At 42.0% G+C, this 24,852-nt stretch overlaps 1 protein-coding gene across 1 annotated transcript in view; it reads left to right on the forward strand.

The window, feature by feature from the left end:
* The first annotated feature begins 1,990 nt into the window (after positions 1-1,990).
* PAK3 (p21 (RAC1) activated kinase 3) overlaps positions 1,991-24,852 on the forward strand; it is a 215,845-nt gene continuing 192,983 nt past the window's right edge. Inside the window, exon 1 of the mRNA XM_063432150.1 lies at positions 1,991-2,238. The gene's annotated coding sequence lies outside the window, so the exon portion shown is untranslated. The remainder of the gene's footprint in view (positions 2,239-24,852) is intronic.

The raw sequence follows: 24,852 nt of genomic DNA on the forward strand, positions 1-24,852 counted from the left end.
GTCAGGCCATGTAAACAGGCAAAACTGTGTGTATTGGGCAGATGAAAATCCTCATTTGACTATCACTGAACCATCCAGGCGTCACAGTGTGTTATGCACTGCCTGGCGAAGGTATAGTAGGACCAGTTTTCTTCGATAAACTTTGGATAGTAAAACTTTGCCAAACTGCTGTTCCAACAAGATGGGGCACCTACTCATTATGCTTTTGTAGTAAGGGACTACCTTGACAACACCTTCCCACAGCATTGGTTCGAACTACATGGCAGCATTGAATGGCCACCACATTCACCCGACTAAGCAACAATGGACTTCTTTTTGGGGGGTTTAGCAAAGAATAGGGTTCTTGAGAGGAAGTCCTAGACAATGGACAAATTAAAAGAGTTAGTCTTGGTAGCATCTGTGGACATTGATGCGGACATTGATTTGTGTCATAGAGTGTACTGGAAATGTTTGGGGGATGTTGCAACGTTGATTGAAGACATTTACAAGATTAAATAGTGTTAAACAAATATAAATGTCATAAAATGCAAATAAAATATATTGTATACCTAGTCTTTTTAAAGAAGTATTTCCCCCCCAATTTTCATCAATAATAATAATAATAATAATAATAAAAAAATAATTTATAGTTCTCTTATCATTCTAGACCATCTAAAAAGTTCCTAATTATAATTATTGGAATTTATATAGTGACAACTTATTCTGCAGTGAGTTACAATTTTAAAAAGGGGATTTAACAGCAAATAAAACAAACTTGAAAAAAAAAAGAGGTTATGGAGGACCCTGCTAAAAAGAGTGCAGGAGTTTGGGGATTTAAGAACATGAGATAATGGTTTTTTAAAGAACAAAATGTTTCTAGAACCTGGTCATTGCTGGCTAATGGAGAAAAAGGTAACCATTTAGGGTTTGTTTCAAATTGTGTTGCTACTTATTACCGACCAGACGCTACTTGCTGTAGTGCCTGTCACTAGTATTAGTGAGTATGACTAGCGGCTGTTTACTGACTGCATTTCTCCAGCAGTAACTGGGAGTTGCTTGCTGCACTCATTTAAAGGAACACTCAAAGCACCATAAACACTATAGCCTGTTGTAGGGGTTATGGTGCCAAGAGTGCCCAGTCTCCATAGCAGATACTTTGTCATGCCATTTAGCATGGTTTGACAACTTATCTGGGTCTGCCAGGCTTCAATGACTGCAGCACTGCAGCTGCAGGGCCTGGCAATGTTGCATTCATTGACTGATAGCATCTTGAAGACATCCAACTTCTGCAGGAGAAGACTGCATGCGGCACTGGTGCGGGGGCCTGGTTAATGTATCCGAAAAGGTTTGATAAATTACAATGGAGGTGTGCCTGATCACTTCACGCACCATAACTACATGAAGTTTTTATTAATCAGGTGTTTGTATATCTATTGGGTCCAGTACTCAAAATTAATGTACCCAAGTATAAAATTATGATAAAAGTCCTGGTTGGACTTGTTCCTGTTAGATATACTGCAGCTCCTCTTTCTGATTACACCAAGTTCCATTACATTTCCTGAGCAGGGCCCTCATTGCCCATTGTTCCCTTTGCATCAAACATGTTTTGTTTGCCTGCAGTATGTTTTGTTTACTCCTTTTAGAATGAAAAATATATTTTATATATATTGATATAGTTTTTTGTTTTTTTTGTTTATGTCATTCTTATTGTGAAAGCAAAATTCAAAAAAATATATATATTTTTAACAGTGTAATCTGCAATATACATCATTCTGGAACACATATTTGGGAAATATAATGCCATATTTGGGTTCTAGAGGCAACCATAAGCCTTTTCGTTAACATACACAGATACACACAAACACGTTGCCTTTAGATCAATTTCTAATATTTCTGACAAGGATAATTTGGTGGAGAAAGGCTGTGATAAAGTTACAGTTAGTGAGACAGACAGCCTCTCTCTCCCTCTCTCTCTCTCTCTCTCTCTCCTTACTGCAGTGCTTGTAGTGCACACACACACAGGAGCAATCCTGCCCTCTCCCTCTCCCTATCACTCTGAGCTGGAAGGATCACTTCCGCCTGGCTGCAGGAACAATAAGCCGGAGAGCATCTCTTCTATTAAGATCACAACCAGCTCATTTTCTGTGTCATGGAGAGCAGATGAAGCCTTAAAGCTGTGAGCACCCAGCACAGGAAGATCTCACACGGCCTGGCCCTGGGAGGAAGGGGGGGAGGGAACACAGGAAAACCATCAGCAAGGTAAGGGAGGCTGGTGACATTGGACCATCCTCTGTGCTTGTCTGTAATCATTCCTATGGCTTTATATTAGCCTGCATAGGCAGGAATGTGTCTGTCAATATGGAGATGGCTGTGAATAGGATGCAGATAGAAACGTTCTATTTGGATCTTATACAATGTAACAGCAGTCCTATAGCCGGACACATATATCCGGGTACCCCTGTGTCTGTCTCCATGTAGATGCATCTGAATAGCCAATTATCAACGTGTGCTGTCTAATCCTATATTAGCAGCCTTGCATCTGGATCCGGACACATTTTAATGGAAGGTCTGTGTAAATATTGATTGTAAATTGGCAGATATTTTATTTTTTTAGTTTGCCTTCATGTGGATCAATAGAAGAGAGCAGTGCCCCCCTCCACCCCCCATCCTTATTAGTAAAACCTTTCTGCCTGGTGACAGTTTGTAATGCCTGGTGCATTGTTAGAATTTCCTCCTTGGCTACCAGTGGAGTCTGCAGTGCATGGCAGGGGTTAATATTACATTCATGGTTGGGCTGGATTTAGCTTGTGTGACTAAAGGGGACATCTAAGCGGCTGCCTTTGTCAATGGTGCTTGGACATGTATGTGTGATCCTTTGCCCACCATACCTGTCAAACCAGGATGACATTAGTTAAGGCAGATGGTAATGAAGAACAATAGACATTTGAATCAATTTCCTCTTTGTATAAAAAAGCCTACGTAAAGTGGATCTGTGTAACATCATTTTATTAACAAGTATAGCATTTCATGCACCATGTCTGCTATGCATTCACTTAATATTTTTCAGGCACGCCGCACGTTACAGTGCAGTCAACATTAGGCAACAGAATATTCATGTTGAGACAATGAGATTGAATGGTTTGCTCGAGGAAAATGATCTGCCATTGGTTATTTAAAGTAATTAAAAATAGCAACAAAAAAAAACGTGTTGGCGTGTCTAGACTATATATATATATATACACACAGTGTGCCCACTGATGTAAACAAGAGTTTTTTCCCAACACATTAAATGACAAAGCATACACATATGAAGAAAGCGAAAATAATAAACCAAAGTGTAATTACACATGGTTGAATACTTATGATATGGATGGAATATCATAGTCACCACTTATTGTAGTAGTGTTATGGCATAGAGTCCATATAGATCTACAAATAAATAACAGCAAACATAGGGTAATCTGTTTCACATATAGAACATAATAGATAAAATAATTAAACTCACAATATGTGGCGCCATATCAGGCTCTATAGTGTGCACCCAGGGCCTTGGGTCCAGGCAAGAACTTGTTTAGGCTTTTCTCATATTTGTATATTTAAAGTGATTGCCTAACTGTATGTGTGTCATTGTAGGATTTGCCCCCCACCCTCCCCTAATGGAAACATTATCTGTATGTAGATTTTGGTCACCACAAGACAACTCATGACTCGAATTTGGTTAAATGAATTTCAACTCTGCTGCAGAACTGCTTGGCAGGGATCAGTAAATCATTCTGTTTAATTAAAATATGCCTCATTATGCTACCAAAGGAAGTGTAAGCTCCATTGAGAATTTCATGTCTTTTTTTTAAGAATTGTTCCAAAAAGCAATATCTACCCGATATTAAAATTAATCAGTTGTAATGGCAGTGGTGACTTGTATTATGCTAGATGGGCACACATTTTCACATAATCATGTCAAGTATTGATCAATACTACATTAATCCCTTTTCTCAGTGTAATAAATGTTATTGCCTCTAACCACAATTACTGGCTGAAACAAATTCTTGCAAGAAGAGGGGGTTGTTTATGACTATTACGATGTATTAATTACTTTTTCATGTCATAAGATAGTGATAGGTAATCTTTGCATTCCAGATGTTTGGTAATTATATTTCCCATGATGCAATTCCCAAACATGTGGGATGACATGGTTAGTCAGCACATCCATAGGACCTGGGATGTATTACATCAGCATTTCTTTATTCCTAACATAGTAGATTTAACCCTCTCATGAGGGTGGAGTAGGACAGCCTTGATGCAAAGGGATCTATCTCCCAGCTCTCATGTGATGCAGGAGTTAAAAGTAGAAGCAATGGTCACAGATTTTAATTGGCTAAATGTATGGTATTTTTATTTGGTGTAGTTTAAAAATCTTTTAGGTCAAATTAATTGGTTGTGACCCAGGCATATTGGGGGGATCCATCCCTGTTTTTTTTTTTTTGCAAATTTGAAATTAAACAGTTGGATCACACATGTATATTAAAGACTTTGAGGTTAAACAGGTAAACTGTTCATTAATGGGTAATCTGGTGCCCAGGACCTCCACACACCATAACAACCTAATTCCAATGAGTGTCCCTTTAAGTTCCAGACCAATGGCCCGATGTTCTGATGTACTTATTCTTCCCTCATAATTATTTACTTATTTTTTCCTCAAAATTTTCCCATACACCAATACACTCTATTAAACTAATTTAAAGGTTCACTCCATTGCCCAAATAAAATAAAAATCACTGTTTAGTAGATATATTCCCAGTTAAACTATGCAAGCATTTAAATATACATTATTCGTTGGGGTAGATCTAAAAACAGCTGGTAAAAGATGCAGATCTCTTATCCGCAGCCTTTGCAACCCCTCACCTTCTTCTCCTGTCCAAACCTTCTGTGGCTGTCCAATCACAGACAGGTGCTTTGAGCAATTGATTGCCCCTTGAGATTATCTCCACTGTGCTAAACAAACCAGGAAGTATCAGGACCAGTTATCTGATTAACAGGCAGTGGGTGTCAATTGAAATATACATTTTTTGTAAAATAAAAGAAAAAAAAAGAGGATACACCCTTCACATGTAAAACACTGCAGCAAGCAGAAGTGCCTTAGGGTTCTGGAATGTCCTTTAAGAGTGGTTTTCCATTGCCCCACAATCACCAAATGTAAACCTTAAATCGTTTATTGGACGTACGAGAACATAAAAAGGCGAAAGGTTGACACTTCTCCACAGTATTAATACATTTTTAGAAATTTACATTTTGTTGTCCACCATCCTGAATAATTGGATTAACAAAGAATAGAATACGTGACGATTCCTTCTATTCAACGGGTTAAGCTTACCTGAAGTCCAGCGCCAGACAAAGCTACCTGATCTCCACACCTCTGCCTGACGTCATTCTTGCCCTTGCACGGTCCAATCAAAGGCTTCCCATAGACTACTTCACGGGCTCAGAGCACATGCGCGGGTTCTGGGCCCGGAAAGTAGATGGAGCGGGGAGGAGGAGGGAGGAAGAATTTAAAAAAACAAATCTTTTTCAGTTACAGAGGCATTCGGGAGGAAGATCATAGAATGAGAGATGGGATAGCTAGCCTCCGCTTGCAGGTGTTCATGGTGAAAGGAAGAAGAGTTTTACATCTTTCACCAGTGCACAATGCATGCTGATGACAGATAAAAAAAGTATGCAGACAATTGACATGTGGCAGTCAGAGTTTTGGCTGCCAAAGTCCCGTGTGCCTGGGTTGTAAGAGGCACCTGGCACAAAAGTTAATATATCTCAGTATGTGCAGCGTTTCAATCTGACACTCTGCACAAGCAGACTCCTACCACCATGACCCCTTCAATTCACTAAAGTGGTCGTGGTGGTTGAAGGAACCCTTTAAGACAGTTAAACATGCCTAAAGTTTATTTGGTGTTTAGCACATCCATACAAATGTACAGCAATCATATACTTAAATGAAGAGAAAGGGCACTTGATCTACTCTAGTTTTACAGAGCATATGAGAAAGAATTTAGCATGATGTACATATTTCATGATTTAGAAAAAATACTCCAAGCACCATGATCACTATCATAATACAGAAGTAAAGTAGTGGTTATGTAGTGTCAGGAGTGCCCTGGAGCCCTCTCAGAGTAAGCTGTCAAACTGTTTAAGTATGACTTAACTTACTCCTTGCTAACCTCCTCTACATCCACAACCTCCCGCACCGGGTTATGCCCAGCCGATCAGGGCCATGCCAGTTGAGCAGTTTTAGTCAATAAGCCCATTCTGCATGGCAAGGCTTAGTTCAGTGGCACTAACAGAAGCTTCCAGGTAAAAATGGGTTGGCACTCCTGGCACCATAACCACTGCAACAGTATTTAGTGGTTATGGTAATTGTAGTGTTCTTTTAATCTGAGATCATTTTTAAATCAGGTTATGATGAGGTATGTAATCACTATAAACTGAGTCACTGTAGGCTCTCAGCTTTATTCATTAACCATTAAATTGTAGCAGATTAAAAACCGAATAGAACAATTTAGGCATACCTGGCCTGTTTTAGCATTCGGATTTCAGTTCGCTAAATTTTGGAGCTGAATAAATCTTTAAATGTTATTGAAGAAAGGACATACACATACACATATGTGGTGTATTTTTATTGTTTTTAAAAGACAATATTTGTCCATTGCTTGTTTGCTTCAGTATCTCAAGAAATTATATATGTAAAATTAGTTCACCTCATTGATAATGTGGATAACATAACTAGAGTTGTGCTATATTTACATTTTTTTTTATATAACTCTTTTTGATCAGAAAGATGCTGGGATTTCTTTTCATGTTCAAGAATGCAAGCCTATAACAAAAACATTAGAAGAAAACACCTCTGTTTTAGAACTCACACTTACATTGCTTACCTGCAGTTTCTTCTGTTCCCATTCCCAAGCATAAGACCCCAATTCCTGGCATGCTTATGTATATTCTTTGTGCTAGAATCCCCTACTTTTATTAATGGATATAGAACAATGTTTGACATATGATACTTCCAAGATGCATTTAAATGAATACTTCAACTATAAAAATATGTGTTTCTGGTGCCTTTCAAATTCAGGATCCCCTTTGGAAAGTACAAAATTAAGATAAACTCACATCTCATCCATTTCAGCTGAGATCATCTGGATTTATAATCTCAGCCTATCACATGCTTCTTCGCAGAGAAGCATTGAGTGCCATACTGGTCATGGGCGGCAGTTGCAGTGCTGCTAATTTGTGTTTCTACTAATAGAGAAATATTGCAATGTTCTCTATGACGAGACTGAACTGTATTCGGCATTGTCATTACGATGAATGTGAAAACTGAAAAAAAATAATAATAATTACATTCTTCAGTAGGTCATGCCTTTAGTGGCCATCTCAGAAACAGCAATGCTTACATTTGCCACAATGTAGAGACAGCATCTAGGCTGAATGTTATAACATGATTGAACACTGTAACGTTATATAACAAACACTATATGCCCCCTCACTTTAATCCATCGGCGCTGATCAGCTCTCTTCCCCAGCAACACCATGGATGAGGCCTGGTCTCTCATGGTCCAATCATCATAGAGGAACAATGTTGACCTATTGCCCATGTTTTACTTGGTCGGGGCCACGTTAACCCTCTAATGTAAACATTGTAGTTTCTCAAAAACTGCAGTGTTTTACATTGTAGGGTTAGGGGTCTATTTCAATGAAGTGGTCTGGGGGACTATAGAGTCCCTTTAAGATGTAGTGGTTTTGGTGTTTAGAATGTCTATTTAAAATGAAACAACCCCTACGATAATGCATTAATGCACACACAAGTTTGGATTAAATTGACACAGCAGAAGATGAAGTGTAAAAGCCAAGGGGTCTGACTTTTACAAATGGCTGCAATTATATGTCCCTCTTAGGAGGAAGAGCGGATGAGAGGTACTCCCAGCACCATAACCTTTGCACTGATGAAAAACTGTAAAGATTTTTTAAAGTGGATTTAATCCTTTTGTAATTGGTTTGGTATGTGATTTGGATCCTGCAACCATTATATTATACACTAGACATGTGCAATTTGTTTCGTTCCGAATGTACATTTGTACAAATTTCATGCCATTCGGATGCTTACGAATGTCCGAAGTGATGAAGTTCCAAAATGACAAATTTCGGAAGTGACGAAGCTCGGAAGCGCCGAAGTGATTTGAATTTATGAAAAGTGGCAAAACAAGAGAGAGCGAAGGAAAATTACATGAATGATGACAGGAATCTTGACCAATAAGAAAATTCCTTTTGTGCAATGTAATGCTTGCTTGCCCAATGCGGTTTCACTGTTCCCTGTCCAATGAAATGAGCAATAGACATGTGTAATTTGTTTTGTGCCGAATGTACATTCGTATGAATTCATGCCATTCGGACATTCGGATGCTAACGAGCAGGGCCGGCCTTAGGGGTGTGCGAGCTGTGCGGCCGCACAGGGCGCCATGGACCAGGGGGCGCCCTGTGGCTGACACAGCTCGCACTTTCTCCTAGTGACAGCCTGTGACGGAGAGCTCAGAGCTCTCCCCTAATACAGGCTGCGCTGTGTAGCGTGGCCGCGCTCCGCCCCCCTGCCTCTTAATGCTGCCCTCACTGATAGTCCCCAGACTCCCCACTCGGATCTCAGTGAGAGAAAGGGGGCGGGGTTAAACGCCGATCGGAGGCGGAGCTACATGGGAAGCGGGGCGGAGCTACAGGCAGGCAAACCCTCTGGTAAGTTAGGGGAAGCAGGAAGGAGTTCCTGTTCCCCCATCTACCACCACACTGCCCCCTGCTCCCCCATCCACCCTAACCGTGCCCCCTGCTCCCCCCTACCCTAACTGTGCCCCCTGCTCCCCACCTACTCTAACTGTGCCCCCTGCTCCCCCCTACCCTAACTGTGCCCCCTGCTCCCCACCTACTCTAACTGTGCCCCCTGCTCCCCCCTACCCTAACTGTGCCCCCTGCTCCCCCCTACCCTAACTGTGCCCCCTGCTCCCCACCTACTCTAACTGTGCCCCCTGCTCCCCCTACCCTAACTTTGCCCCCTGATCCCCACCTACTATAACTGTGCCCCCTGCTCCCCCTACCCTAACTGTGCTCCCTGCTCCCCCCTACCCTAACTGTGCCCCCTGCTCCCCACCTACTCTAACTGTGCCCCCTGCTCCCCACCTACCCCAACTGTGCCCCCTGCTTCCCCACCTACCCCAACTGTGCCCATTGCTCCCCCACCTATCCACTGTGCCCTAGCTACCATAACTGTGCCCCTTGCTCTCCCACCTACCCACTGTGCCCCTTGCTTCCCCACCTACCCGCTGTGCCCCTTGCTTCCCAGCTACCACCATTGTGCCCTCTCTCCCCCAGCTACCACCACTGTGCCCCCTCTACCCCAGCTACCACCGCTGTGCCCCCTCGCCCCCAGCAAGCTTATCTGTGCACTGCGCCCCAGCTACCCACTGTGCCCCCCTGCTTCCCCACCTAGCCTAACTGTGCTCCTGCTCCCCCAGCTACCCACTGTGCCCCTGCTGCCCACCTAGCCTAACTGTGCCCCCATGCTCCCCACCTACCCACTATGCCCCACCTACCCACTGTGCCCCTTACTCGCCCACCTACTCACTGTGCCCCTTGCTCCCCCACCTACCCGCTGTGCCCCTTGCTCCTCAGCTACCACCACTGTGCTCCAGCTACCACCACTGTGCCCCCACTCTCCCAGCTGCCACCGCTGTGCCTTCTCACCCCCAGCTAGCTTAACTGTGCCCCTGCTCCCCCAGCTACCCACTGTGCCCCTGCTTCCCCACCTAGCCTAACTGTGCCCCTGCTCCCCAGCTACCCACAGTGCCCCTGCTCCCCACCTAGCCTAACTGTGCCCCCTGCCCCCCCACCTAGCCTAACTGTGCCCCCTGCCCCCCACCTAGCCTATCTGTGCCCCTGCTCCCTACCTACCCACTGTGCCCCCTGCTCCGCCAGCTACCCACTGTGCCCCCTGCTTCCCCACCTAGCCTAACTGTGCCCCCTGTCCCCCCACCTAGCCTATTAGTGCCCCTGCTCCCCCAGCTACCTACAGTTCCCCTTGCTCCCCCAGCTACCACCACTGTGCCCCCTCTCCCCCAGCTACTACCACTGTGCCCTTTCTCCCCAGCTACTACCACTGTGCCCCCTCTCCCCAGCTACCCTCTGTGCCCCTGCTCCTCCACCTTCCCACTGTGCCTCTGCTCCCCCAGTTACCCACTGTGACCCTGCTCTCCAACCTACAACTACACTACCCCTGCTCCCCTAGTTACCCACTCTGCCCCTGCTCTCCTACCTATCACTACACTACCCCTTCTCCCCCACTGTGCCCCATGTTCCCCCACCCACCACTACTTTACCTCTGCTCCCCCACCTACCAATACACTACCCTTGCTCCCACAGCTACCACCACTGTGCCACCTGGTCCCCCACCTACCACCATTATGCCCCCTGATCCCCCACCTACCACCACTGTGCCCCCTGATCCCCTACCTACCACTACACTGCCCCTGCTCCCCCAGCTACCACTACACTACACACCTATTGACACACACAGTACATGGATAAAGGGGTATGATGGGGGGGCGCTGTGAAGATTTTTTGCACAGGGCGCCTTAGGGCCTAAGGCCGGCCCTGCTTACGAGTGTCTGAAGTGGCAAAGTTCCGAAGCACCGAAGGTCCAAAGTGACGACGTTCGGCAGTTCCGAAGTACTGAACCGAATGCCATTGGTCTGAATTGCCGAAGCAGACACATTTTTTTTCTTACCCGAATTTCCGAACCAAGCCAAATTTTTTGCCCATGCACATCCCTATTATACACTTTTTTGTGTTAAATTTCTTTTTTTTGCCAGGGAATCATTGTATTTAAAAAATATATATTCTGTTGCTGGGATAGTATTTCTCAGGATCTGTGTGATGATTGGCTGATGGAGAGGGATGTAGTAGCAACATGATATGCATTAAACTCAAACTTACTGTGCACTAAGGATGGCTGCAGAAATGTTAGCTGAAGTCTAAACAATTATATCAGTCTGTGCTCATCTGCATATTCAGCAATGCATTCTGGTAGAATTGTGGCAATATGTTCACTCAGAATGAATGTACCCAATGCAGACTTTTTACAAGATCTGCTCTCCCTCCCTGTTTAATATAGGAGGGAGGATTTGTCAAGGTAAAACAGATGCTAATGTCACTCTGTATGTTATATGTGTTTGTTATCCAATTGCCCTTGTAGAACCACAGCTATGAATTAGAGCACCTCCATTTTTTGCTCTCTAATTTGAGATTGTAGCGTAATACTTATCACAGCAACCATAAAGCTAAATAAGCAATGTGTTCATAGATTTATTAAAATCTCTTTCCGTATTGGCACCAGTATACACTAGTTACTCTGCATGTTAAAGCTGTTAGCAGTGTCTGCACTGCAGTTCTACATCCCCTTTGCATTGACTGCATGAATTGTTTTTACATTGTCTCTTGGTGATAATGCAGGCTCACATCTTTCTGAGCCACATGGGAAGGATTTGCAATGGGTTGACACGTACTTTGCTTTAGGGATGCTTTGTGTGTTGTCTGCAAAACCCTGCTCACTCTGTTGTTCATGTAATAAAATAAAACATCACCTATAATCAAGTTGTTATCCCCCTCCAAATACTTTTTTTTTTTTTTTTATTCTTTATTTTTCGTTGTGCGTGAGGTAACAAAAAAATCTTACAGAGCCACAACGGCTTATGCAGGCATTTTAACAACATAAGTTTTCACAAGTATGGCATGAGAGTTGCGGCACATTTTTAGTTTTTGTTTTTAGTAGCGTAAATGTATACAGGCTATGCTTGCATGTCTATGTGAGGATAACACCAATGTTGGAACAAAACTCAGAGCATGTATGACATGGCGTGTAGCATGTTAAGTAGGATAACTGAGTGTCTTAGGAGTATCCCACAGGCTAGGGGTAGTAATGTAGTGTCAACAGTTGAGTAGTAAGAAGCAATGTCAGGGAGGTCGGAGACAAGTGTTTAGTAGTGGTAGGCGGTGTTGGTCCGCAGCGGGCAGACCGGCATATGTAAGGGACACAGCCTAAATATATGAGGTGCCTTATGGTGTCCTAACAATTGTTGCGTCAAATACCTCTATGTATTTACATACTTTAATAATTACTGCGTATTCTTTATTGTTTATTTTCTGTGATAATATGACAAGTGATTTTAGAGTATAAGTAACATTGCACAGTTTACATCTAAAAGGATTGCTATAGCGTGCAGTGCCCCATCTGATACAATGAACAGTGTTCTGTTTCTTGTCCTTGAGACTTTGTTGTAGCAATAAAATTGCTTGTTATGTTAGCTATCCATTCAGTGTGAGTGAATGTATTTAGGACACAGCTGTGCATTGATTAGTGCTGCCCAATTCTTTTCTTAGGGTTCAGTGTAGATGAAGGATTTATATTCTGGCAGTGTGATCCATGATGTCAGAGGCTGGCTAGGTTCCATAGCAGAGACCTTCTTACACACATGTCAAGCAAAGGCCTCTATTTGAAAAGATTGGGTGACGATAAATTGGAATACCAAGTAGATCCACCTGTTCTTTCCCAACCCCAACTATACACAGTTAAATTTGGTTTTACATTGCAGTGCAAAAAAAAAAAAAAAAAAAGTGACTTGCGAAAAGCCTGTACGAGCCACCACAACATATGACCGCAGAGCAGGTAAGAAGAAGTGAAGTGGAGCATCTGGAGTGAATTACAGGGCTTCTCTGCAGCCTGGCCAGGGACTTACAGTTTAGAAAAAAATAATAAATTAAACAGAAGTCCCAGGGAAATCCCCTGTAAAAAAAACCTTGTGCCGCAAACCCTATCCAAAAGGGGATAATACACCAGCAAAAAAGAAAACCAAAGTCCCGTGGTCACTTACTTGGTTACACTTTTTCCCATGGGCAATATACTGGTGCTGGACTGATCCAATATGAAAATTTCACCAAAACGCTCCAAAAGGTCCGCACTCACTGGATTCATGTTGATAAAGCCTCAGGGTAGAAGCAAAACACCTATAGGTTGATGTTTCACATATCTTTACAACTCTGGACTGGTGATTATTTTTTCTAGTATGTCTAGTACTTATTCTTTATTTTGGCATTTTCGATACCCTTGTTATCCATGAGGTTTGCCTGTTATTTTGATGTCATGTTATCCTTTTTTAGGAAATACAGATGCACTAATTATGATTTACCTTGTGGATATTACATGGATGACAGTGAGTGTGGACCTTCTGGAGAGATACTTACAATCTAGAACTCAATGAAAGCTTTCTATCCTCTAAACGTATTTGATCACTGAACCTATCAATATTATTCATATTTATACATATATCATTATTATTATTATACACTGAACAGCCACACAATTAAAACCACTGACGGCTGAATAGAATAACATTGATTATATTGTTACAATGCCATCTGTCAAACTGAGAAATTAATGCTGGCTATTATAGAACAGTATCAGTGCATTGTAATTTGCTGCACAGCCACATATCAGCACAGTGCCCTTGATGACCCTTGTCCACCGCCGAAAACACATTCAATGTAAATGTGCGAGTCATAACTGGACCATGGATTAATAGAATTAGTTTGCCTGGTCTGATAAAGTTTTCTTTTTAGATCAGGAGGATGGTCAGGTGGTGTGCATCATTTACCTGGGGAAGAGATGGCATAAGGATGCACTATGGGAAGAAGCCAGGCTGGTAGAGGCAGTGTTATGTATTGGGTAATTTCCTGCTGGGGGACCTTGGTTCCTGGCATTCATGGGAATCTCAATTTGAGATTGTACCGAGAGAGTGTTGCAGACAATGTACACCCCTTGATAGCAATGGTGTTCCCTTATGACAATGGCCTCTTTCAGCAGGATACTGCACCCTGCAAAAATTATTTAGGAATGGTTTAAGGAACATGACAAAGAGTTCAAGGTGTTGCCTTGGTCTCCAAATTCCCCAGATTTCAATCCATTTGAGCATCATCTACATGATATTAGGCAGATGGTTTTAATGTAGTGGCTGATCAGTGTACTTACTGTGTTCATTGTGCAAATGTTTTTGAATTTCTTATATCAATCTATGAGTCTGTCTAGCTACAGTAACAAAATAATTTTTTCTTGAATCCAAAAAAGTAAATCTGCATAAACATAGTTTTATACAAGAGTACAAAATAAGCAACAATACAGTTACTTAATGGGACACTTTATTGCGTGATTTTGGCCACATTCATTTTTTTTTTATAATGCTAAAATCCTTCTAGATTTTGTACCTAAAATAGAAATACTTTGCAGATTGGTACCCGCAGTGTCCCTTTAAGTGAAAATAAGTTGATTAATGTGATATTCCATTTTATTACATTGATTCAGAATTATTTGATTCAGAGTGCAAACCAATAGTATAGGAATTATACTTTCCGAACATACATAATCTACAATCTCTATTCTGTTTTTATTTAGAAAGAAGTTATTTTCTAAAGGTACATTTTGATGATTAATTTAGTTTTAAAAAATGGTTCTACTTGCAATCTGTTGCCAGGGTTTCTTTTTATACCAAATGCATAAAAAAGAATATGCTACTTTTGACAATCTCAAGTAAATAAATAAATTGGTTCCCAGCTGATTGTGTTTTAGTACTGACAGAACACGTTTGCGATGAATGGTTTATGGCCAAGAGTTTATAGCATCAGATACTGGACAGGCTATCCATCTTTCCCCCAAGCTCAATAGATTGATAGATCACCTGCTATCCCCAGCTGTTCAAGAAGCAGACACGCTAAAGCACAAAACTGTTTGAAAACAGTACACTTTTATGATTTGATTTTGAAATAAAATTTTGGAATAATTCTGCAATAAATTATCAAGCTATTTTTAGACCACTTATCTATTTTGTGCTGCAAATTCCTAAATGTTTATGTGAGGGTGGAATTGATTTAAATCAAGTTATTTAAATCATGATTTAACTCATTAGCTGGTAGGACTCAATTGAAATGATCATTTTAAATATAACAACTCATTGATGGTTGTTGCAATCTTTAATATTTGCATCCAGATGAAGATTTCATATTTAAAGGGACACTGTAGGCACCCAGAACACTTCAGCTCCTTTAAGTGGTCTGGGTACAGTGTCCCTATTGGCATTAGTGCTGCAATGTTAAACATTGCAGTTCCAGAGAAACTGCAAATTCCTTAATGTTTATGTGAGGGTGGAATTTTTTTTTTTACATAGTTACATAGCTGAAAAGAGACTTGTGTCCATCAAGTTCAGCCTTCCTCACATTTGTTTTTTACTGTTGATCCAAAAGAAGGCAAAAAAACTCAGTTTCAAGCACAATTTTGCAACAAGCTAGGAAAAAAATTCCTTCTTGACCCCAGAATGGCAATCAGATTTATCCTTGGATCAAGCAGTTATTACCCTACATTTAGATTATATCCTTGAATATTCTGTTTTTGCAAGTATGCATCTAGTAGCTGTTTGAACATCTGTATGGACTCTGATAAAACCACTTCTTCAGGCAGAGAATTCCACATCCTGATTGTTCTTACAGTAAAAAAACCTTTCCTTTGCCTTAGACGAAATCTTCTTTCTTCCAGTCTAAACGCATGGCCTCGTGTCCTATGTAAAGTCCGGTTTGTGAATAGATTTAAATTGAGTTATTTTAATCTTGATTTAATTCACTAGCTGGTAAGACTCAATTGAAATGATAATTTTTAAATATAAAGACTCATTCGTGATGGTTGTTGCGATCTTTAATATTTGCATCTGATGAAGATTTCATATTTAAAGGGGCAATGTAGGCACCAAGAACACGTCAGCTTCATGAAGTGATCTGGGCACAGTGTGACCTATTGACCTTAGTGCTGCAAGTACTGTTTACATTGCAGGACTAGGTCAGCCTCTAGTGGATGGCTACCAGACAGCGAGTAGAAGACTTCCTGGTTTGAAACATACTTTTGGTCCAATTTCTGACGCTTGATGTCCTCAAGCTCTACATGAGGACCTCCAGCGTCAGATTTTTCCCCATAGGAAAGTATTAATTCAATGCTTTCCTATGTGGAGGTCTAATGCGTGAGCGGCATTTGCCATGCATGCACACTAGAGCCCGTTTGTCAAATGACTGAGTAGGAGGTGAGTAAGGTGAGTAAATAAAGGATTTTTAACCCTTTATTTACAGGCGTAGAGGGTGTGGGGGTAAGGGAGGGGGGAGGCAGGGGGAGCGATCATGCCAGGAATACAGCTTTGTGTTTCTGGCACTATAGTATCCCTTTAATATAGTACGTTTTTAGATTAGTTTTTCTGTTACATCAAAACTGATTTTGTCAGATACCATTAGAAATGCATATATAAATAATGATGACATGATTGCAAGGTGACTATCTCCAATACAATAGGTTAGTCCCTGATATTTGCAAAACAGCTTAATTTAAAGATGTTCATTGTGTGTACATAGGTGTGCAGCATAGCAATGGGATTAAGGTATTTTTTTTTCTGAACTTGGTATGTTTATGTTATAACTTTTTGCTGTGGTATAGTGCATGCTATATTTGCAGACACAAGTTCAATTAACTTGGATTATTTGAATTAATTTACCAACAATTTAAATATATGGCACCGATATACAGCCTCATGCAAGCCTCGTAACTAATGCATATTTAATGCTGAATGACCTGTGCAGTCTAATGTATCTTAAATAGTAAACTATCTTATATAATATTAATAGAAATCCAACTTAAATTAAACAAAAAAAACAATGTAAATTTAAAAAAGCTTTTTTATTATTTTTTTTTATTTTTGTAAAGAAACACTATAGTGGCAGGATTACAAACATGTATTACTGAGACTGTAGCTGTAAATGCACATGGTGTAAAACTCACCTTTTTTCGAGCGCCACGCAGCTCTTGTTGCGGCAGGGCCCAACCCTGCTCTGCCTCCTTGACTGAGATCGTCAAGTTTGACCATCTCACCCAATCCAGTGCTTTCCTATAGGAAGCATTGGGAGGCTATTGCGCATGTGCGACAAAAAAACATGCTAAGTCATTCAATATCATTGAATCAATGCATCTATACAAGGAATGTTCAGCGCCTCCTTGCAGAGTATGGAGACATTGAACGTCAGTGCTGTACACTGTGTGTGTACAGCACTGACCCTAATCCTAACCCTAACCCTAACCTATGAAGCACCTCTAGTGGCCGAATGAGTAACTGCCACTAGAGGTGTTCCTAGTCAGTAATCTAAACACTGCCTTTCTCTGAATAGGCAGTGTTACATTGAAAAGCCTGCAGGGACTGACTATAGACACCAGAACAACTACATTAAGCTGTAGTTGTTCTGGTGACTATAATGTCCCATCAATTTTTATCCACACTGGTTTATGTATACCAGCACATTGTGTTACAAAATGTTTGTTTTCATTCACCCTTTTACAACACTTTCAAGATATAATGTTGCCTGAAAGAAACATAAAACATGTTTTCTACATTTACTAAAGTTATTATTATTATTTTTTATGAGTATATCCTTATTTAATCAATTCTTTAACTTTTTTATTTATTCAAGGAACTTTATTTTTGCTATTGCTGTTGCTGGTTGTTTCATCCTGACTCATATCCTACTCACACATATATATCATATTTAGAGGGACACTCCAGACGCAAGCACTTTACCTTGATGAAAAGCTTTATGTGTGAAGAGTGTCTCCTATGTTTTTCATTTTGGAAAAAGTGCAGATTTTAATAGAAATTGACACTTTAATAAATTATACTTTTTACACCCCCATGGCTTTTCAAGCAGACTACAGGTCCTGTAACTTCCTGGTTTGGTTAGCGTGGTTGCACTGCAGTCTGGGCAGGGTTAGAAGCAAAGGTAGCAGGAAGAGAACTGACGTTTTTGCAAGCTGTTTTTAGATATAACTCCAATTTTTTAAAAAAAAATACATAATTAAATCTGTGCACGTTTTCATTTTGGGTATAGCTACAGATTTTTTTTTATTTATTTTGTATTTGGACAGTGGAATGGCAACTTAAAAGTAATTTGACGATCTTTTTTTTTTTTTTTACCAATCACTTTTTTATTGAAACAGTAGAGTGTATGGGGTACAGAATGAAAAAAGGTAAACATTAGAATTTACACACATCAGGTGTGGCCTCGTGCGATATATCTCTTCATATAACTTCTGTTGGCCACCTTTTTTAGTGAACATAAGGAACTAATAACGTGTAACCAGGTATAACATGAAGTACATTGAAGCCCTTGTTTGAGAAGTCTTTTTGCTGTGAGTTGACTTCCTAGTGGTCCGCTAACCTTGAGTCATGTCATCCTCAGGTTAAACATGTTCGTAGGCTGCGTGTATGGTTGTAGGATGTTTGGTCGGTGTAGTAGTGTATGTCAGGGGTTAGGTCAGTGTCGTAGAGAAGGTTATCTCTACTTCGTCGGGTCGGAGAGGTGTTTCCCGAGTTGTAGCATGCCTAGGGGTCGTTGGTTGTTGCGGTCTTGGGGAGCCATCTAAGACATGTTGGTGTTGGGTGGAGCAACCCATGGCCAGCCCCCCAGATCGGTCCCCGGTTGGGTGTGCGTACGTCCGGGCTGGCCAGGATACCTGGTCAGGTGCGTCCATCCATCCCATCTGTCAGTTATAGCTTTGTTCCCGACCCAGGGGTCCGATCCCAGAGGCCGCCCCCCCTGACCATCCCTTCCTGGTGTGCTCCTCCTCCCCTATGTTCCCCATAGGTACGCCTAATTGGACCGTGGGTTCTCTTCTCCCTCTGCGTCCCTGTTCTGTCCGCGTAGGGCCTGTGACCTCCCGACTGAGAGGGGGTGGGGGCTTGGGGGGGAGGGAGGGGGCTGGGGGGAGGGGGATAGGGGAAGAGAGAAGGAAGAGGGGTGGAGAGGAGAAGAAGAAGAGAAAGAAAAAACAAAAAACAAGGGGGGGAGGGAGTGTGAGGGTGCCTGTATCTTTTGTGGTCTCTGTGGGGGGGGGGGTCAAGTGCCTCCCTAGTTCTCCGCTGCTGGGTGGCGTCCGTCCCGGCCGCTGCGGTTTGTCTCCGAGCTATATAGGTGCACCAGGGGAACCAGGTGATAGCGCATTTGTCTCCCGTGCCGTGCAGCGACGCCGAGAGGGATTCCATGCTATATATGTCCTCTACCTGGTCCATCCATTGCTCCACGGTCGGTGGCTCCGCCGCGCGCCATTTGGTAGGGATGAGAGATTTTGCTGCATTAAGCAAGTGTTTGGTTAGAGAGCGTTTGTAGGTGGCTATGGGGCGTGTGGTGTGGTGGAGTAGCATCGGTAGGGGCTGGAACGGTAGGTCCGGGTCTGCTATGCTCTTGATTTTGGAGTGAATTTGCTTCCAGTATTGCTTGATTTTGGGGGGGCTGCAAAACTAGCACGGCGTGGGAAAAAAGGTAAGTAAAAACACCTCATGCGATTGGAGGGGGCAGGTGCCTAAACGCACACCCACATACACTGATAGGCGCACACACTCAAGCTTACAGGCGCACACACTCACGCTGACAAGCTCAAACACTCACGTTGACAACAGGGTTGCACGCACACTGACGACAGGCTTGCATGCACAAACTCTGTCAGGTTCGCACACACAAACTATGACAGGCTCGCACACACACACACACACTCTGGCAGACACACACACTCTGACAGGCTCACACACACTCTGATAGGCTCTCTCACACACACACTCTGGCAGACTCACACACACACTCACTCTGACAGACACACACATAAAGACACACACACACACACTGACAAGCTTACACACACATTAACTCTGACAGGCACACACACACACACACTCTGACAGGCATACACTTACTCTGACAGGCACACATATACTCACATTTTTGTTTTAATTGAACCCCTCTCAGCCTCATACACTCACTCACTCTGACAGTTGCACACACACACGCACTCATGCTGACAGGCTCACACACACAAACCCACACAAACAAGCACACACACACACACCCTGACAGGCTGTCACACACATTCACTCTGACAGGCTCACACTCACACACACTGACAGGCACACACACACACACTCTGACAGGCACACACACACACTCACTCTGACAGGCACACACATACTCACATTTTTGTTTTAATTGAACCCCCCTCAGCCTCCCTACCTTTGGGAGTGCTGAGTGGGTCTTTCCCTGGGGTCCAGTGGGGCTGTTCTTCATGCATGTGAGTGAGCAGTAACCTGCCTGCAGCTCCTCTCTGCTCCCTTGCGCTCTCTGTAGTGATGCCATGGCCGGAGTGATGTCATATTCAGGCTCCTGGCATTACTAAACAGGGCGAGGGAGCAGAGAGGAGCTGCAGGCAGAGTGCTGTTCCCTCACGTGCCGTCTAGAATGCACCCGCATCCATACTGCCTCAGCCGCCCGCCTCCATCCTCCTCAGGGCGGCCGGCTCCATGCTGCCTCAGCTGGCTGCGTCCATTTTTCTCATGGCTCCAATATTCCCAGCAGAGCTGGCAAATCCCATGTGCCAGGGCGAAATTTCTAGTCGCTGTAGTGACCTGGCGCCTGGGATTTGTCAAGCCCTGCACTACACACATTCTACATCCAGTATACACACACCACATTCAGTACACACACACACTGCATCCACTACACACCCTTCATTCTTGTGGGCAAACTCAGGGTGGACTTTGTGGGCAGACTCGGGGATAGGCCCCAGTGGGTCCAGACGGTGAGCTGTCTAAGGGCCCCAACATTTCTGATGGAAGGCCTGCCTGCATTTGTACAAGTAATTGTATGATGTGTATCAGGTGGTCACACACAATGCCAGTACACATCCATCACAGCTTTGTGAAGAAGCCTGGATCATGGTTGCGGACATTAAATGTTTTGTCTATAGCTCCATTTCTGAATCTATTTTACAAAGCTTTACAGCAGTGCTAGTCATAGTACTGTGCAATATGTTTTTAATTCAGCTTCATGGTGTCATTCCATTGTGAATTTTAAATTGTAGGGTAAAATAGCCAAGTTAAAAATATAGCTGACTTAGTTACATAGTTAGATAGCTGAAAAGAGACTTGCGTCCATCAAGTTCAGCCTTCCTCACACCTGTTTTTTGCTGTTGATCCAAAAGAGAAAAAAAAAAAAAAAAAAAAAAAACCCCAGTTTGAAGCACAATTTTGCAACAAGCTAGGACAAAAAATTCCTTATTGACCCCAGAATGGCAGTCAGATTTATCCTTGAATCAAGCAGTTATTACCCTACATTGAAAGATTATATCCTTGAATATTCTGTCTTTGCAAGTATGCATCTAGTAGCTGTTTGAACATCTGTATGGACTCTGATAAAACCACTTCTTCAGGCAGAGAATTCCACATCCTGATTGTTCTTACAGTAAAAAAACCTTTCCTTTGCCTTAGACGAAATCTTCTTTCTTCCAGTCTAAACGCATGGCCTCGTGTCCTATGTAAAGTCCGGTTTGTGAATAGATTTCCACACAATGGTTTGTATTGGCCCCGAATATATTTGTATAATGTTATCATATCCCCTCTCAGGCGACGTTTTTCTAAACTAAATAGGTTTAAATTTGTTAACCTTTCTTCATAGCTGATATGTTCCATTCCTTTTATTAATTTTGTAGCCCGCCTCTGCACTTTTTCTAGTGCCATGATATCCTTCTTTAGAACAGGTGCCCAAAATTGCACAGCATATTCAATATGTGGTCTTACCAGTGATTTATAGAGAGGCAAAATGATATTCTCGTCCCGAGAATGAATGCCCTTTTTCATGCATGACAATACCTTACTGGCCTTGGCCACTGCTGATTGACATTGCACATTGTTGCATAGTTTGTTGTCTATAACAATTCCCAAGTCCTTTTCGTGTGTTGTTATCCCTAATTCGCTTCCATTAAGGGTATACGTTGCTTGTGTATTCTTTACGCCGAAGTGCATAACTTTGCATTTTTCAACATTAAATTTCATCTGCCATTTGAGTGCCCAGTCCTCCAGTCTATCTAAATCCTTCTGCAGCAAAGTAATATCTTGCTCACATTGTATTATTTTACAAAGTTTTGTGTCATCTGCAAACACTGAAACATGACTTTCAATGCTGTCTTCAAGATCATTTATAAAAATGTTAAATAGAAGGGGTCCCAGAACAGACCCCTGAGGGACACCACTTGCCACCTCTGTCCAGCTTGAAAATTTACCATTAACGACAACTCTTTGTATTCTGTTTTTAAGCCAATGTTCTACCCAAGAACAAGCATTTTCATCGAGACCGATTTCCTTGAGTTTGAACACTAATCTTTTGTGTGGAACTGTATCAAATGCCTTGGCAAAATCCAAATAGATCACATCCACTGCAACACCCTGATCTATACTTCTACTTACTTCTTCGTAGAACGCAATCAAGTTAGTTTGACATGACCTGTGCTTCATAAAACCGTGCTGATTTTTGCTGATAACCATATTCTTCTCAAGGAATTCTTGAATATTATCCCTTAATAACCTTTCAAATATTTTACCAGCCACAGAAGTTAAGCTCACAGGTCTATAATTTCCAGGCAAGGATTTTGAACCCTTTTTGAATATAGGAACCACATCTGCCTTCCTCCAATCCTCCGGAACACTTCCTGAAAGAAAAGAATCTTGAAAGATTAAAAACAGAGGTTCACTTATTTCTACACTTAGTTCCTTAAGTACACGTGGATGGATACCGTCAGGCCCTGGAGCTTTGTTTATATTAACTTTCTTTAGTTGCTGCAGCACATTGTCTTGAGTTAACCAATTACAATTATTCTGCAAGTTTTTAGTAGCAATCATTTGCACATCTATTGCCATGGGTTCTTCTTTAATATATACGGAGGAGAAATAGTTATTTAGAATTCCTGCCTTTTCTTGGTCTTCATTAACTAACACCCCCGTTTCAGTTTTAAGTGTACCTATACTTTCATTTTTGGGTTTTTTGGAATTTATGTACTTAAAAAATGCTTTGGGGTTGGTTTTGCTCTCTTTAGCTATCATTTTTTCATTTTGAAGTTTAGCAAGTTTAATTGCCTTTTTGCACGCATTATTTGCTTTCTTATATCTTTTATAAGATGCATCTGATTTGTCTGATTTAAATGCTTTAAATGCCCTTTTCTTATTTTTAATCTCTTGTTTTACTTCTCTACTAAGCCACATTGGTTTTAATTTGTTTCTTTTATACTTATTTCCCAATGGTACATACTGAGAAATGTACCTTTCTAATATTTGTTGGAAGATGATCCATTTATCCTCAGTGTTCTTTTCACTAAAGACTTCTGGAGCATTTTTCCTATTCGGCTATTTAGGCCTTACATTTGAAGTTCATGTTGTATTCTCTTTGCGTTTCTGACAATTTTCATTTCAGGCTGTAATGCCTGATATTCCTGCACATTTTAGGATCCTGAGGCATTGTTACCCATGATGCATGGATACAGAGAAGTCACAAGAGGTTAGGTTAATTCAGTGTGTTAAAACCCTGCTTGAAGAAGGATGTGACAGGACTTAGAAATGTACTTGGCTCTGAGTTATGTTAAAGCGACACTAGAGGGAGTGCAGAATTATTAGGCAAATTAGTATTTTGACCACATCATCCTCTTTATGCATGTTGTCTTACTCCAAGCTGTATAGGCTCGAAAGCCTACTACCAATTATGCATATTAGGTGATGTGCATCTCTGTAATGAGAAGGGGTGTGGTCTAATGACATCAACACCCTATATCAGGTGTGCATAATTATTAGGCAACTTCCTTTCCTTTGGCAAAATGGGTCAAAAGAAGGACTTGACAGGCTCAGAAAAGTCAAAAATAGTGAGATATCTTGCAGAGGGATGCAGCACTCTTAAAATAGCAAAGCTTCTGAAGCGTGATCATCGAACAATCAAGCGTTTCATTCAAAATAGTCAACAGGGTCGCAAGAAGCGTGTGGAAACACCAAGGCGCAAAATAACTGCCCATGAACTGAGAAAAGTCAAGCGTGCAGCTGCCAAGATGCCACTTGCCACCAGTTTGGCCATATTTCAGAGCTGCAACATCACTGGAGTGCCCAAAAGCACAAGGTGTGCAATACTCAGAGACATGGCCAAGGTAAGAAAGGCTGAAAGACGACCACCACTGAACAAGACACACAAGCTGAAACGTCAAGACTGGGCCAAGAAATATCTCAAGACTGATTTTTCTAAGGTTTTATGGACTGATGAAATGAGAGTGAGTCTTGATGGGCCAGATGGATGGGCCCGTGGCTGGATTGGTAAAGGGCAGAGAGCTCCAGTCCGACTCAGACGCCAGCAAGGTGGAGGTGGAGTACTGGTTTGGGCTGGTATCATCAAAGATGAGCTTGTGAGGCCTTTTCGGGTTGAGGATGGAGTCAAGCTCAACTCCCAGTCCTACTGCCAGTTTCTGGAAGACACCTTCTTCAAGCAGTGGTACAGGAAGAAGTCTGCATCCTTCAAGAAAAACATGATTTTCATGCAGGACAATGCTCCATCACACACGTCCAAGTACTCCACAGCGTGGCTGGCAAGAAAGGGTATAAAAGAAGAAAATCTAATGACATGGCCTCCTTGTTCACCTGATCTGAACCCCATTGAGAACCTGTGGTCCATCATCAAATGTGAGATTTACAAGGAGGGAAAACAGTACACCTCTCTGAACAGTGTCTGGGAAGCTGTGGTTGTTGCTGCACGCAATGTTGATGGTGAACAGATCAAAACACTGACAGAATCCATGGATGGCAGGCTTTTGAGTGTCCTTGCAAAGAAAGGTGGCTATATTGGTCACTGATTTGTTTTTGTTATGTTTTT

The sequence above is a fragment of the Pelobates fuscus genome, chromosome 9, assembly GCF_036172605.1.
Source record: "Pelobates fuscus isolate aPelFus1 chromosome 9, aPelFus1.pri, whole genome shotgun sequence".
Classification (NCBI taxonomy): Eukaryota; Metazoa; Chordata; class Amphibia; order Anura; family Pelobatidae; genus Pelobates; species Pelobates fuscus.